The sequence below is a fragment of the Myotis brandtii genome, unplaced genomic scaffold (genome assembly GCF_000412655.1).
Source record: "Myotis brandtii unplaced genomic scaffold, ASM41265v1 scaffold46, whole genome shotgun sequence".
Taxonomy (NCBI): Eukaryota; Metazoa; Chordata; class Mammalia; order Chiroptera; family Vespertilionidae; genus Myotis; species Myotis brandtii.
This window is the reverse complement of record NW_005367587.1, coordinates 337,676-352,799: the sequence shown is the minus strand read 5'-3', so window position 1 is coordinate 352,799 and position 15,124 is coordinate 337,676. Positions and strand designations below refer to the sequence as shown.

Here is a 15,124-nt window from a genome sequence, read left to right as displayed (position 1 = left end):
AGTTCATATGTTTTAGTTTAAAATATGTTTTAATCATTTTGGGTGTTTTCAAAACAAATGGTGAGATTAGGAGGGGTTTTTCCCCCTTCTATTTTTGGCCCCTTTCTTCTGGAGAGTCCTTCTCTCATGTTTAGTTTTGGTGTTCTTTATATATTTGAAGTACACTTTCAAGTATTTGAAATGTGTGCATGTGGATGAAAGGAGATGAGGAACAGGAAACAGAACTGCATGATCCCTGCTCTAACAAATGCCCATACTTTGTCCCCAAAGTGGTATTCAGGCATCACTTTCTCAGGAAGCCTCCAAGGCCCCTGACCCAGGTGCTCTGCTGCACTCATGTAGCCTCACCACATTTGTAGTTAAGGAATGGACTGGGAAGGTCGCTGTTCAGTGTTCCCTTTAGAATGTGAGCTCAGTGGGGCTCAGAGACATACCAGTTATGTCCACAGTTGTACTGTCTTCAGCAAGGGGCTGGCACATCGTAAGTGCTTAAGAAACACATGTTCAATAACTGACTGACTGAGAAACCCAGCTTTCGAGGATGTTTGCCCAAATACTTTCAACCTGTGCCCTCTCTGTGCAGTACACCTCCCCCACTCTCAGACTTCATTGTGTTGATCATTATTTTATAGATGCTGAAGTAACATGTAAACAACTAAAATCATGCTTAAATCAGAAAATCTAGAGAACTGTTTAAGTTCATATATCTTAGGGATATTTCAGGCTTATATAGAGATTGTAGGAATGGAAGCAGACTATCAGGACATGATATTTAGGAATATTTTTAAATATTACTAATGCCCTGAACACTGTTCACGAGTTGGGGCTTTAGAGAATAAATGCTTATGATTGTCAGTGGGGCACAGAGTGGAATTACACAATTTGTCTTGTTTTCTTGTTTGATGTTTGTTTCCCCCATTAGAATTTAAACTTCATGAAGGTGAAGAACTTGGCCTATCAATAACGTTTTCCTTTGTGGTATTTTACACATAGTAGGTATTCATTAAATATTGGTTAAATAAATAAATGGTAGGATTCAATCAATCCTATGTTGATTGATAAATTACTCATTAGTACACCAAAACTTCAGTAATATGATGTGTTTATTAATTCATTCAACAAGTATATTTTGAGTTTTTGAGATGCCACACATCTTAATATCCTACCTAGACCAGTGCCTAGCACATTGTAGGTACCCGATAAGTATCTGATGAGTGAATGAGCTAATTAGTATTTCAGTATACTCAAATATGATTTATTTACTAAGTATGTTGAACTACAGGGCTGCCTAGCAAAGTGCCACAAAACTGGGTATCTTAACAACAAACTTATTGCTCTCAGTTCTTGGGGCTAGACACCCAAGATTAAAGTACCAACAGACTTGGTTCTTCTGAGGGCTCCAAGAGGAATCTGTTCCATGCCTCTCTCCTAACTTCTGATGGTTTACTAGAATCTTTAGTGTTTTTTTGACTCGTAGAAACATCACCCTGTTCTCTTGTATAAGGATACCAGTCATATACTTATACCTTAGGGACCCACCCTACTTCAGGATTACTTTGTCTTAACTTTATTAATCATGTTTACAACAACACTATTCCCAAATAAGGTCACATTCTGTTACTAAAGGCTAGAACTCCAACAAATGAATGTGGGGGTGGGAGGAGACACAGTTCAACTCATGACACTAAAATAATGGAGATCTTCAAGTAGCAATATTTTAAAGGTTAACTTCTATTTTGAAAAAAATCAACTTCTCAAAATAACATCCAGTTTTATGATTCTATTGGAAATTGACATCATGATATTAATATCATTTGCTATATTAAATGAAAACTTGTGTATTTATAGAGGAAACATGAAGAAAGTCTAAGAGGCATGAATGTACATAGCACACTTTGTTAAATGGTTGTGATCAGACAGTGAGTTGTGTGGGTAACACTGCTTGAGATTCTGAAGGGATTTGTATGTGAATCAAAGGCATTTGGACTTGACTTTATAATCATCAAGGAACCAGCACAGAAGTCAAAACTTCTTGAACTGTAGAAGGGTATAAAAAGGGTGAATTTAATGTATGTAAAATATTCATCAATGAGCCTTACTTTAAAAAGAAATAAATAAAACAAGGAGGTTAAAGAATAAACCTTGGGAATTAGCAATTCAGAGATTTTGGGGTTATGTCATTCTTCTCATTGGAACCTTCTCTTGAAACTGCTAAAGATAAGGAGGAGCCTGTGGGTCTTTCTTAGCAGTGTAATAAGAAACAGCTAGACAGATAAACCAGATTTTACTGTGTTGAGAAATAAATATATTTAGGAAACTTGAAGGTGGTACAAAAGAGGGAAAAATTAGGTCCATAAAATATGGTCTTTTGTTTGTTAGTTATGGTTCTGGCTGCCGAAGCATGTTGGCAGGCAGTAGGAAAATACAGAAGAAAGAAGGAGTAATTGATACAATAAGATTCTGGAAGAGGCCATTGGTGACAGAGAAAAGTCTTTGAAATGTTATGGGTGGGTTTTGACAGAAGTGATGGGAATGCCATTTGATGGCCTCTGTCTTCTCTGAAAAAAAGAGGCGAGGTTAATGAAGGGTAGGAGGTGAGTTATAAGGAGTTAATTAGAGTGATAAATGGAAACTGAGAAATGAAAAGGAAACTGAATAGGAACAAATAAAGGAGTTGTAAAGTACTTCTGAACCCCCAGCTCAAATTGGAAACCAGGACTCTGGTGGAGCATCAATCTGTACAGTTTTTTTTTTCCTTTTTCTCCTGCTTTGCTCAGCAGCCTGGGAACTGAGGAGGACATACAGGAACGGGTTCATCTAGGCTGAAGAATTGGCTAGGTACAGTTGAGAACCACAGATGAGGGATCTGATGAAGCTGGTAGATGTCTTTATAGTTAACCAATGTGGTCTGGACTGGTAGAGAAGAAATTGAAAATTATTAGTGTAGGAGAAAAGAAAACACAAATGAAAATCAAAAAGTCGTAGTGAGAAGGTAGAGTACTTGTTTTCTGGAGGCATATATATCCCAAGAAAGAGCCTGCTGCTGATACACATATCTTTTGCCATTGGTTCCAGAGAAACCACCGAAAACAGACTGAATACTTTGGAGGTCATAGACTGGAGTCAGGAACATAGCCTGGAGGTCAAGGTTTCATTCCCAACTTTGCCAATAACGTAAGGTTGCCGTCATTACCACCATTAGCATGGAAGGCTGGTTCTTAGGAAAAGAGTGTCCTCATGTATGTAAAAGTAGACAAATAGGAACTTCCCATGGGACAATGAAGATAACTGACAAGAGGCAAATGCTTTATAGTTTTTCCCTCAGATTCCAAAAATGTACTGATATTTCCCTCAAATTATGCTCTTTTATTTCTCTTATTTTAAGATCCTTTATTTTTTCTGTTAGACTCCCCAGAGTTGGCTCCCTTCTCCTTGCTTCCTCCTGGCTTTTAGGCATTGAATTTTTTGTCATATGTCTCAGCAACCTTCCCCACCCAATGACCAAATAAAGTATTCCCATAAGCTTTATATTGGAATTTGAATTTTTTCCCAAGAAGACAGGGTAACAAGTTGATGTTTAATTAGGAAATACTTTGTATATAAATTGCAGATGACACTATTGGCTAATCCTTCATGTCCTATGTATTCACATAAACACGGGTGTCTCTGTATGGTTTTCATAAGGAGACCACTGCTCCTGTGGGTCCTGCCTCTGTAGGTCAGACTGGCAAAGTAAACCACTCCTCTTACTCACTGCCAGGTTCCATGCTGTAGTTATCCTTTACTTGCTTGAGTGACTATGATGAACATAATGCTCAGGGTTTAGAAGTTTCCTAAACCCTGTGAGAATTTCTAAGCTGCTTCTCTTGATATTGTTTACATCTAAGTTCAAAAAACAATTTGGAGGGCATTTCAATACACAAGTTGAAGAAGTCCCTTTTTCTTTTCAAATATAAATCTTTACATAATTTCACCACCACCCCCCGACCTTGTTTCTTTTCCTGCTCATGATTCTCTTATAGCTCTTTTCTGCAGTGCTAAAAACCAACTAGTCTGGAGATTAATATGACTAGACATACCATGAATTTTTTAAATCTCAAAAGTCCTAAATTCTAGTTCATGGTTAATCATATATAGGTTGTATTCTCTTGTATATATAAATGTGCAATATATTATCACATTGTCTCTAAATTCCTTTTTTTTTGGTCTCACTGTCACCTAAGTTGTTTCTAAATGCTTCTTTGTTATAAAGAGGCAGAGCAAAGACCTGAAGGATGGGGGGGCGGGGCGGGGGAGAGTATGAAGTGATGATGGAAAGAGAAAGCACTCTAGGGAAGAAGGGAAACCAATGAGGAGAAGGAAAAATAGAGATTTCCCTTTTGCCCAGTCCCCTCGGAGCACATCTATGTTTGGTTTTGATGTTCCTCTCTCTCTTATGCCCCCAGATGACCTCTTCTTGGTCACTTGTTCTACAAAAAATATTCCTTTCACTGCCAGGAAATATCTACTACCTACCCAGTCATTCAAAATCTCCTGCCCTACCAGCTTAACATCATCTCCTGCCTGCCAAGCAAGCCCCTTAACCCCTGCCCCCCTTACCCACTGACCCTGGGGACTTGGACCCAGTGCCATTAGTTCCCCCCAACCCCATGCTGAAAGGAGAGTGTTAATGGCTGGTGTGAGTCTGAAAAGAACTTAAACAGTAATTTGGTTTTACTTTTATCAACATTCAAAATATAAGCAGGTAAACTACATGTTGAATTCATTCATTCTTCCTCCACTGTTTAGAAAGCTGAAACCTGCATTTTTTTAAAGAGGTATTGATTGGTGTCATGTACATATTTATTCACTTCTGTTTATGCAAGATAATAGGAATATTAACATGGAGGTAGAACAATGGTGTTTATAATTCCACCAACACTGTTTATGTAAGAAGGAAATATCTAAAAAGAAACAAGGAGAGAACATTTGCTGCTCTGTACATTATTAAATTCTTCCATTTTTGTTTAAAAGGATATGAGGAGGAATAAAAAGCTGAGCAAGCTAAGGAGGGTTTATACCATGTTCACTGACATTGACCTAAGTTATCTAGGTTCGGAAACGATGAAAAAAGATGTGGAGGCACCTCCTTATAAGGAGCACAGGGACCAGGGACATGTGTTCCATTCATTCCTCTCTGAGAATGAGATGACTTTGCATAAGATTATGACCCATTGTAAATACTTAAATAGTTCTGGGAAGACTTTTATAATGTTTTCTTGACTGTTTGAGAAATGATAGTTGGGAGTGAAGGGGTTTCTTATCTAAGTGAAAATTAGCTAAGTTAATAATATAGGACACAAAGGGTCAGATCACTCATGAGGGCTTAATGAATGACATGGGGCAATTGAAAAGATTGAATAAGAAATAGGAAGAGAGGTTGTTATATTTATCATAATTTACCTAAGTGGGCTAATAACCTGCCAGTAACCATGGAGACATGAAAACTCTCTAAAACGTTCATAAGAGTGGAAGATCCTTGAGAGCAGGAGTGGAGTATAATTAGCACAGTAATTAATAATAAACTAAAAATATATATCTGTTAAATTAATGGATGAATACCTGCCTCCATCTGGGCGATGGTTTGCATGTTCTTCCTTATCTAAAGCAATTCCTCAAGGGAAGCTCAGTTATAAATACAATTATCTCTCCATGAAAGAGCTGAATTTTAACAAGGGCATAATTACTAATTTTTATTGATTTATTCCTTTTAATCTCCATTCACATTCCTATTCCTGTCCACTCCCTTAGGTTGCCAGTTGGAACATCTTGACATGAAAATGATGGGAAATAAGGTCAGAGAGGTAGTGAGGATTTGGCCTCATAGACCATGATAAAGCTTGGAATCCTAAACATCAGGGAACCTGGAAAGTCTGGTGGGCAGGAAGGAGTCTTTGACATCAGAACAACCCCACTGAAGGATGACCAGTTCCAGCCAAAGACTGGAATTAGGCTGCATGTCAAATATAAAATGTCTGACCAGTGTAAATAAAAACAAACTGTGCCTCATTGTACCCTATGTTTTGCCTTTGGGGCCAGTTTTACCCACCTGACACTCCCAGTTGGCAGCCATGCCTTTGAGAAGCTTAAATCACTTTTCAGAGGAAAATGAGGTCAAAAGTTCACACAAAACTTTGCACTCTCTATGACCAAGTCTTACCAAAATGGGCAAATTTGCCACACATGCTTTTGAGAGCGATCTGATAGTTGGCCTAACTAAGACGGGAAAAGGAGAGGTCATTTTCTTGTCCATTTATGTGTAACTCTTTAAAACTCTGAGACCATGAACAAGTATAGCTGAGGGAATAGCCCAGAATTTTTCTTATCATGTACCAGATATGACAGACTTAAAATCTGATAGCACTTCGGATAGTTTGTAAAAGAACTAGAAATTGTCTGGCTCCACTTGCCTGTCCAGGATGTAGTTCTATGATTCTTCCATGGAGGTTTTTAACAGAACCTCACACTTACTGTCTAAATTAATGATATTCCTTTCTTTTGGCATGACAAAAACCATTCTGCACTACATACATGATGTTAAAGATTCTTTATTTCAGCATGTGGACACGTTCTGTAAAAGCTTTTCCCGTTTCATCACGTTGACAAGCTGATTCCATTAAGTCACCCTCCATCATGTTTCCCTTTCTTTTTCTTTTTAGAAAAGTTAGACAACAGTGATCATCTTAGAGTTTTCAAGGTACTCACTTTGGCGAAAATGAAAAACTTGAAAATCATAAGCCTGTTCCTTGGATTGGAAAAAAATGAGTTATGTCATTCTTCTCGTTGGAACCTTTTGTTCAAACTGCTAAAGATAAGGAGGAGGCTGTGGGTCTTTTTAAAATTTTTCCAGTAAAATGGGATATTTATTTATTTATTTATTTTTGTTAATCCTCACCCGAAGATATTTTTCCATTGATTTTTATTTTTTTATTTTTTTAAAAATATATTTTATTGATTTTTTACAGAGAGGAAGGGAGAAGGGATAGAGAGCTAGAAACATCGATGAGAGAGAAACATCGATCAGCTGCCTCCTGCACACTCCCCACTGGGGATGTGCCCGCAACCAAGGTACATGCCCTTGACTGGAATTGAACCTGGGACCCTTGAGTCCCCAGGCTGACGCTCTATCCACTGAGCCAAACCGGTTAGGGCTCCATTGATTTTTAGAGAGAGTAGAAGGAAGGGGGGGGGAGAGAGAGAGAGAGTGAGACATCGATGTGAAAGATACACATCAACTGGTTGCCTTCCACACATGCCCGACTGGGGCGGGGATTGAACTGAGGCATATGCCCTTGACTGGAATAGAACCTGGAACCCTTCAGTCCATGGGCTGATACTCTATCCACTGAGCAAAACTGGCCAGGGCAAAATGGGATTTTTTAAAAGAATTTTCTCTGGATGTAGATCTAATTTTTCTACCTCAGTATTTATTATGTATTACTTATTTAAAATAGAAACAACAGGGTTTAATTCAAATATATTTTAGCATTTCCACACCTTGGAATAAAATGTTATTTGGTAATGTTTTAGGGTCACATGTAGTTTTGAATTAGAGCAACTACATCCCAGCCCTCCCATCACCATGCTTTCCTCACTGAGAAGAAAAAAAATCCCCTGCTCATACACTGCTGGGTCCTTTAAAGCGTGGAGTGGATGTGTGAAATGAGAAAAAAAATGCTCAGTATGGAGTTAATTAGCTCTAGAGTTGTGAGTGGGTCACTTCCTCCGGACCAAATCCTGCAGGAGAAACCATGCATGTGCAGACTTACAAAATGGAAAGAAAGCTATGAACCTGCAGACTCTGGGGCACAAATGGACCACCTTTAGAGACAAGAAAGTGAGGACTTTGCTCGGTTTCTTTTAATGTGCCTTATTTTCTAGGTCTCCTCTTGGAAACAATATCATTTCTTTCTGAAAGTGTGGGTGAATCCTTCCCCTTTCCATAATTGCCTTCGGAGACTGCCACAGGTTGCCTGCCTGCTGAGATCAGCTTCGCCATGGTTTGCCCTGAAGGATTCCCGCTAGGTTGTTTACAATCTAATCCTTTCATGAAGTGGGGGTGAGAGAGCAGACAACATCCTCAATTCCTAGGTAGTGAATGCAGGAATTCAGGTATTAATAAGGAAATTTCACAGGCAGGGTTTTCTAGGGCAGACAGATATTGTGTGTGGAAAAGTCTCCTTGAGCGGAGGCTAACAAAGAGCCAGGAACCAATGGAGATGAACCCTGAGGAAATCACTAAAAAAGAACTGTTAGTAAAGTTTTAGTGTATTTATGTTTTCTTACATTCCTGCCTAAATTACTCTGACATCAGTAGGCAGTGTATGGATAGAAAGTCCCTAAATGATTATAACTGCTGATAGAAAAAAATATATATGATATATGCATGTCTTCATTTGCAGTTGAACTATAAGTAACATTGGCTTCTTGAGCTGAGGAAGCAGGTGACCCCCTTGACTGAGAAATTAGAAGAGTCCAGTACAGAGTCCACCACCACACACAAACAACAGTCACCAAATACCTCCCTCAGACCTCATCACCTGACTTTGGAACTTAGAGTAGAGATAGTTGAGAAAATGCAAATTCTCATGAGAGGAAGTATCAAGCAATTAAGTTAATAACTTTTCAGAGGACTGAGAGCAAGTTGGGGTTAGGAGGATGGAGAGTGACCGAGAGGGTCCCCAAAGAGGCAGTCTCAGTCACATCTGTTTGTTTCTCTTCAATGGCCGATGGATGTGGAAATAAGAAGGGAGGGAGTCCAGGAGTAAGTTTTATGAATTCTAACAACCTACATTATCAGCATATTGTACCATAGCTTTTCAAAATTCAAGTTGCTGGTTAGTTTGACACCTTTGCTGTTCGATTCATTCCTGTCTTTTGAAACAACACAGCAATGGCTACGTGCACCAGCCATTGTCCTAGTTAGGTTGTCAGTTAGCTTAATGCTAACTTTATTTTCTGTGGATACTGAACAAAATCTTTCTTTTCAAAGGCCTTAGACCTCGGTCCTCCCAACTCCTGATCACAGTAATAACCAATCTCAAGCAGTCATTAGTGAAAACTAGAACAATATCCTGTAACAAATCAGCTATGGAGAAATTGGCATAGTTTATCTCTTTTATTCGTGTTCTTATGAAAATAATGGGTTGCAAAATAAAACTGCATTTCTCTCTCTCAATCTCTTTTTTTCTAACTGGATCTTTACAAGTTGCACGGACTGATTTTTTTCCCTAACAAAGGTTGAATAACAGCACTTAAAAGCTTTAACAGCCAAAGTCCGTCTTTAGAAATAGCTTTCTTCTATAATGTACTGCCAATTTCTTATGTGTGTGTATTTTGACCTTCCTGATGCCTCTGCTATGGGCTGCCTGTTGATTGGTACATGTTAGTGCTTTGCTTATAAGAGTTGGGCAATAGTTCAGTGATCCAGTCCAAATCTGGGCCACAGAGAGAATGGGCTCATCTTCTATTTAAGATATGTGGCAAACTGCTTTAAGTGAATTTGGTTCAGGCAAGGTCATTGGAACTGTTCATCTAATCCTGTGTGCTGTATGCAATGGACACTTCAGCCGAGCTCCAAGATACAAGGTAAAGACAAGAAAGCCAGTAACTTGCCACCCCTGTTAGAGCTTTTTCTGGGTCTGTTGTGAGATTTACTTTCTTAGTCACATGGGACCCATTTAGGTCACTTGAAAGGACTCGTTCCCTGATTCTACTGATGTCTTTGAAGATAGTCCTGGGAATAATGATAGTGAGTTCTTATATTATTTTCTGGTCATTTTTTTAACTTTTTTTTAAAATTGGAGATTGAGCTTCTATGCATATTCATACCAGGTTTATGAAATATTCAGCTAAATTTCTCAGACATGAAAGAATTAATTGTTATAATGTTTTACTTTTAGGTAATTATTATGTTAAAACTATAGTAGATTGAAGTGTGTTTTTCCTCAATTCCATTTGTGTCATATACACTTGGCAAATTGAATCATAATTCCCAAATTGAAATGTAAGCATTTTTTATACTATTTTGAATTTAGTATCTTACAGACTCTCTGTGTTGCCTAATACTTTTCAAACTGTAATGTATTTTATTCAACTGTGTTGGTGATTCTGTACAACTTTTAGAGTCAATGTCTTATGGGATTTTGTAATAATTTAGAGCTAAACAAGATGAAAGAAGTTATTGAATTCATCCTCCTGAGTGGAGGCAGAGCTGCCTTTATTCCAACCAAAATAGATGAGGATCTTTCTTATTTTTAAAGTTTTTGACTGCTCTTTGCAATCTACTTTGTTATTTACCACTTGTACATTTAGGTTGTTCATCTTTAAGTCTTAATTTTATTTCTTCACTGGTCAGTTTAATACCATTTTTCTCTAGGACAAAAATAACAATAATTATCCTCTTTATAACAGCTCTTCTTATAGTCAGAAAACTATGAAGATATACCTCAGCTCTTTTTTTCCTAAGTGAAATTATCCCAGTCCAGTTTTCAAACATTTACTCTTGTTTTTATAGCTCTTTCTGTACAAGAGTGGCAAAGAGGACTATTTTTAAAAGTTCTGTCATATACGATGCCTCTGAGTTCAGCATTGCATGTTTTCATGTTACTGTGCTGATGTGGAAATAGCCACCGCTTTTTCATTATATGCTGATGGACAGAGCATTTGTGTTCATTTAACCTTGAGGCTGAAACTTGTTCCCAAAAAAAGTAACTGACTCATAGTATTGGCTAGACCCAAGAATAAAGAACATCAGTTTTCTTAATCTTCAAACTCATCTTGCCCCCACTCCTAAAACTCACTAAAATTAACTTTTCCTTGACCTCTCTCTGGTGCTATTTATTTACTGATTTAGCAACTTTTTTTCTACCATCTTTGCCTCCTAAAATAGAAAGACAGCATTTATTCAACAAACGACGTGTCATGCTGTGTATAGGTTATGCTAGGCTTGGGAGATTCAAGTGTAAACCACCAACAAAGGCTCAGTGTCCAAGATTCCCTAGGTATGTTCAGAGAGGAGCAAATAGCCTGTCACAGAATGTAAAGAAACAGTAGTGAGAAAAAAAAATGAGAGAGGTGGATTGGGGCCAGATTGTGAAACATCTTGGATGCTCTTAAGCAAATAGTTGGTGGTGACAAGGACAAAAGTAACATTTTTAATCTATATTATGGAAAGATATTGATGAGTCTTTAAACCACAGATTGTGCCCATGTTGTCCTCGAGGTTTAGTATCTAATAGACCATTAGGTATAAGTACCTGCTTAACGTATTTTTGATATAAATTCTGTGTCATGATTTTTCTCTTTGTATTTAAAAAAAGAAAAAACATTTGAATGAACCATTTGAGTAAAGAGAGCCTTCTTTTCACACTCTTCTGGATGTTTCTTTTTCCTGCTGTACCCATATTTATTCCAAAACCCTCTGTCCCACTAACATGCTACTTTCTGTGTGACAGACTAAGGAGTCTCTGGATGAGTTTGCCCTATAATAGGCACAACCTTTTTTGTACCAAATGTCATTAATGGTGGTTTGTGAGCAGCATTGTGAGCAAGTGTTTCCAATTGATTGCACCACATGAGAGCAATGCCAGACCTTTTCAGTATCCCCTAAAGCAGTGGTTCTCAACCTTGGCTGCACATTAGAATCACCTGGGAATCTTTTTAAAATCCTGATTTCTGGGCCTCATCCTCCGGAAATTCTGTTTCTTTGTTACTAATATTGTGCCCCCACCCCCAATAACAAAGAAACAGAATTCCCGAAGGATGAGGCCCAGAAATCAGGATTTTAAAAAGATTCCCAGGTGATTCTAATGTGCAGTCAAGGTTGAGAACCACTGCCCTAAAGTATATCAGTGTACTATAGTAAATGGTCCTGGTATCCATTTGGAATCCATAAAGCTACAACTTCAGGACTTTGAGGTATGGAGGGAAAAGTTACTAGTATTGGGGATCAGATTATAGCGAGCTCCTGAATATCATCATACCATAGACTTTGGTCTATTTTAGGAGGTATAAAAAATCATCCTAAATGCAATAAACAAATTCAGTCCCTGCCACCCCTTCCAGCACTACTGCTTTTACTTCATTCTAATTCCTCAGGCCCGATACCTGTAAGAATCAGGAAGGCTCAGGAGGATTTGTGTGTGGTAGGATGGAGTAGCCAGTTGTATCTCAACAATGTCTCAGGGTCAGAAACAGCCTCAGACCTAATTACTGAACTTTAGTTTCTGAATTCTCTAATTTTATTAATCACTAGAGGCCCCGGTGCATGAAGTTAGTGCACTGGGAGGGGTGTCCCTCAGCCCAGCCTGAACCCTTTCAAATCTGGGACCCATCAGGGGATGTCCAACTGCTGGGACATCCAGCAGTCGGACATCCCTCTCACAATCCAGGACTGCTGGCTCCCAACCGCTCGCCTGCCTGCCTACCTGATTGCCCCTAACCACTTCTGCCTGCCAGCTTGATCACCCCCTAACCACTCCCCTGCCAGCCTGATCGATGCCTAACTGCTCCCCTGCCAACCTGATTGCCCCCAACTGCCCTTCCCTGCCATCCCAGTCAACCCTAACTGCCCTCCCCTGCCGGCCATCTTGTGGTGGCCATCTTGTGATGACATGGGGGTGGCCATCATGTGATGACATGGGGGTGGCCATCATGTGATGACATGGGGGTGGCCATCATGTGATGACATGGGGGTGGCCATCATGTGATGACATGGGGGTGGCCATCATGTGATGACATGGGGGTGGCCATCATGTGATGACATGGGGGTGGCCATCATGTGATGACATGGGGGTGGCCATCATGTGATGACATGGGGGTGGCCATCATGTGATGACATGGGGGTGGCCATCATGTGATGACATGGGGGCGGCCATCTTGTGATGACATGGGGGTGGCCATCATGTGATGATATGGGGTTGGCCATCATGTGATGACATGGGGGTGGCCATCTTGTGACGACATGGGGCGGCCATCTTGTGTGGGGGTGTGACAGTCAATTTGCATATTACCTCTTTATTATATAGGATGATTTGATCATCTTAGTTTTTAAAGGTAGACTTCATTCAGAGTTATCATAGCTTATTAAGGAAAGGTAAGGCATCACTGTGATTTTCTTATTGTTCTTCTCAAGATAGATTTTAAAAAAATGGATGGTCTTGAAAAGCGGATCCCAAAATATGAATGACCATTTTTGGCATTTTATAGTCTTCTTAAGACTGACAAAAATGAATGAAAATACTTCAAGAAACTTGTCTGCAGAAGACCCCAATGTACCTAGTTGGCAACTGCACCTGCTATTTGTGCACATCTGATTAACCCTTCCATATGACTTTAACTTATAAATCTTTGCCAGGTAGGAAACAGAGAATTAAAAGTTTCCACATCTAGGGTGCATGAAATGTCATTAAATCAAGCAGAAAATTTATTGAATCTGTCAGATAAAGGAAATAATGTATCCAGAGTGAAGATGGAATATCAATTGACAGGAACCTATGAAGCTGGCACTCACTCTAACAGGCATGTGAATCTAAAGACCCCACAGTACCTCATCCTTAGAAAACACTGGGAGCCAGAAAGGGATTAGGAAAATCAATAAGGTAAAAATCATCATCCTGCTATTTGGAATGACTCCCACATAAGAATTAATTAACACAATCTTTCTACAACATTAAAAGGATATCAAAATATTCTCTTGGCCCATAAAAAACAAAGATGGAAACCCACCTAGCTTCTAGAGACAGTCGTTGAAGAAAGAAGATCGGAAAGATTAAAGGCCTAAGAGGTCATTTCTGTCCTGTTGTCATTCCATTTACCCTCTTCAGATGGAACGATAAGTGCTGAACTTCAGGTCTTCTGAATTCCTCAGTTCTGTCATCAGTGCTGTGACACATTCTAATTTTCTGATTCATTTGTGATGAATAAGCTCTCCCTTTGCTCTTCACAATGCTTAAAAGTAACCAATTTTTATTTCCATATTTTTATTGCACTATTATTTTCTTTTAGCAAGTCTGTCTCACTCATTATCAGCCGGGGTGAATTCCATGTGCAGAAAAGCCCTTGGACAGTACCAGCACTTAGTCTTGGGGTTAGTCAAGAGGAATGAGAAACTGACGACTGGGATTCTGTTTTTAACCCAGCCAGATACCTCAGCTGGCAAGTGGCTCAGCTTCCGCACCATAAAATGGGTATAATAATAGCTTTCCCTTACCACTGTGAAATATTTAGAATGCAAATCAAGCCAAACCTGTCTTCTTCCAAAGGCGAAGCTTAAACTAGCCTCCGAAATCCTGAATGAGCCCAGATTTCAAGGGAAAACATAAAGTGGGAACCACCTAGAGGTAGTGTAATTTAGTGGTTAAAAATATGTAGACTTTGGAATGGTACAGCCTCATTCAGATCCCAGCAGCTGTGTGATTTGGGGTAAGTTTCCCAATTTTTCAAATCTCCTTTTTTTTTCTCTGGTCAATTGGAAGTAACGGTATATACTTGTGTAGTTAGGATTAAGTGATAGACAGTTAATGCTGCTCTTCAAATTCTTCTAGTAGGTGATCTTCAAGTTAGAGTGACTGAACTAATACTCAGGATGCTAGGGACATTGCCTGAAGCAGTGTGCCACAAATGAGACTTGTCAGCCAGGTCTCAGGTTTCACCCTAAAAATACATACAGATTTGCATTCTACTCCTCAATATAGTCTTGTTTATTTCACTAAAATGGAAATTCCACGAAGCCAAGAAGAGTATCTGTTTTATTTCTTCTATAACATTAAAAAATAGTTATTGGATAAATGAATACATGTACAAATAAGAGTTTAAATTATGTACTTAGCCACAAGGGCAACTGCCCCACCAAATACACAACCGTGTCTTTATTATTTATTTTGTGGCTTTTGTACTCCAGTTGCTTGACTCCACCTCCCCGGATAGGCCCATAATCAAACTTGAGAAGTATTTATTTAGCAGGGAGCCATAGAGGAACTCATTAATAGTAACACTATCATTTCTCTGCTCACTACTTCTCTACCTCATTGTTCCTAAGGCTCTATGGACTTAAAAAAAAAAAAAAATATATATATATATAATT

The 15,124-nt window shown here is 38.9% G+C and overlaps 1 protein-coding gene across 13 annotated transcripts in view; it reads left to right on the top strand.

Moving 5' to 3' along the window:
- The window catches only part of ZBTB20 (zinc finger and BTB domain containing 20), an 853,596-nt gene that overhangs the window by 626,741 nt on the left and 211,731 nt on the right, over positions 1-15,124 (top strand). Inside the window, exon 1 of one of the 13 annotated variants that reach the window (XM_014546960.1) lies at positions 9,483-9,627. The exons of the other annotated variants lie outside the window; for them this stretch is intronic. The gene's annotated coding sequence lies outside the window, so the exon portion shown is untranslated. Of the gene's footprint in view, positions 1-9,482; positions 9,628-15,124 lie in introns of those variants that run through there. 13 annotated transcript variants of the gene reach the window in all.